The following is a 2,307-nucleotide window of genomic DNA, read 5'->3' as shown; positions in this document are numbered from 1 at the left end:
TGGCCGTCTTAGTGTCAGAGGCTATCAAGATAATACAAGGAAAGGATCTCACTGTCTGGACTACTCATGATGTAAATGACATACTAGGTGCCAAAGGAAGTTTATGGCTATCAGACAACTGCCTACTCAGATACCAGGCACTACTCCTTGAGGGTCCGGTGCTTCAAATACATACATGTGTGGCCCTCAACCCTGCCACTCTTCTCTCCCAAGGATGGGGAACCAATCGAGCATGACTGCCAACAAATTAAAGTCCAGATTTATGCAGCCCAAGATGATCTCTTAGAAGTCCCCTTAGCTAATTCTGACCTTAACTTATATACCGATGGAAGTTCATTTGTGGAGAATGGGATACAAAGGGCAGGTTATGCCATAGAGCAGCCAAGCCAGCACCACAGGCCCCGGGCAGTGAGGGACTCAGCACCAGGCCAGCAGCTGAGGGTGCGCCAGGTCCCCTAGCATTGCTGGCCCACCTGCACCATGCTTGAATTCTCATAGGGCCTCAGCTGCCTCCCTGCAGGGCAGGGCTCCGGACCTGCAGCCCTCCATGCCTGAGCCCTGCCTCCCATGGACTCCCACACAGCCTGAGCCTCCCAGACAGGCACGCCCCCTGCTCCGTGGCACCCGGTCTCATCGACTGCCCAAGGGCTGAGGAGTGTGGGCATGTGGCACGGGACACAAAAGCAGGCTGCCTGAGTCAGCAGTGGCAACCCACTCAGGTCACCTTCCACACTGTGGAAGCTTTGTTCTTTTGCTCTTTACAATAAATCTTGGTGTTGCTCACTCTTTGGGTCTATGCCACCTTTATGAGCTGTAACACTCACTGCGAAGATCTGCAGCTTCACTCCTGAAGCCAGCAAGACCACAAACCCAAAAGGGAGAACGAACAGCTCCAGACGTGCCACTTTTAAGAGCTGTAACACTCACTGCGAAGGTCTGCAGCTTCACTTCTGAAGTCAGTGAAGACCACGAACCCACCAGAAGGAAGAAACTACAGACACATCTGAACATCTGAAGGAACAAACTCCGGACACACCATCTTTAAGAACCGTAACACTCACTGCAAGGGTCTGGGGCTTCATTCCTGAAGTCACTGAGACCAAGAACCCACCAATTCCGGACACACTGGGATGACAGGCATGAGCCACCACGCCCAGCCCATGAGATGTTTTAATACAGGCATGCAATGTAAAAAAATGTCATGGAGAATGGGGTATCCATCCTCTCAAACATTTATCCTTTGTGTTACAGACAATCCAGTTATACTCTTCTAGTTATTTTAGAACGTACAGTTAAGTTATTATTGACTACAGTCACTCTGTTGTGCTATAAAATAGCTGGACATCACACTTCCTTCCTCCCTCTCCCATGATCTCCATATCTAAGAAATGATCAATTCCTACTGGTTTCATGGTGAAAATAGCTGAGGAACCCAAGCCTTCTTTTCATCCTCAGCTCCTCCACCTTAGCACAAAGGCAGAATGCATTAGGGGTGAACAGCATAGTTTCTGGAACCAGACTACTTGGGTTTGCCCTCTGGTCTGTTCCCTAGCCACGTGTCTTTCAGTCAGTTACTTAACCTCTCTGTGCCTTAGCTTTTTTTAATCTTCAAAATGGGGGACATAATACCTTAATTATTCTTGTGAATAATGCCTATATGATTGTAAACATGAAAAGTCTTAATAGGTATTGAAAGCTTACAAGAGTGTTTGGCCCCTAGTGTTATGTGTTTGCTAATATCATAAGACCAGGTATAACTCTTAATCGTCTAGATCTATAAAACAGCCTCTTGTTTTTACTGTCCAGTTAGTCATTCTGAAAGTCAATTCACATTTTTCCACCTTCCAGTGGATTCTCTTCTTCTTTTCTTTTTCTTTTTTTAGACAGAATTTCGCTCTTGTCGCCCTGGAGTGCAGTGGCGCAGTCTCGGCTCACTGCAACCTCCGCCTCCTGGGTTCAAGTGATTCTCCTGCCCCAGCCTCCCCAGTAGCAGGTGACTACTACCATGCCCAGCTAATTTTTTGTAGTTTTTAGTAGAGATGAGGTTTCACTATGTTGGCTGGCTGGTCTCGAACTCTAGACCTCAGGTGATCCGCCCGCCTTAGCCTCCCAAAGTGCTGGGATTACCGGCATGAGCCACCGTGCCCCACCAGATTCTCTTCCTCTTAAGATCAAGTCCAAACTCCTTAAAAGTTTTTGCTTATAAAGTCATTCATAACCTGCCTCCTAACTACTTTCTCATTTCTTCTTTTACCACTCGCTCTCCCCCATTCTGCCTTCCAGTTATTTTTTCTTTTTCTTTTTTAT

This window comes from Mandrillus leucophaeus, unplaced genomic scaffold, assembly GCF_000951045.1.
Source record: "Mandrillus leucophaeus isolate KB7577 unplaced genomic scaffold, Mleu.le_1.0 Scaffold83, whole genome shotgun sequence".
Lineage (NCBI taxonomy): Eukaryota > Metazoa > Chordata > Mammalia > Primates > Cercopithecidae > Mandrillus > Mandrillus leucophaeus.
Note: the sequence above shows the minus strand (reverse complement) of the source record.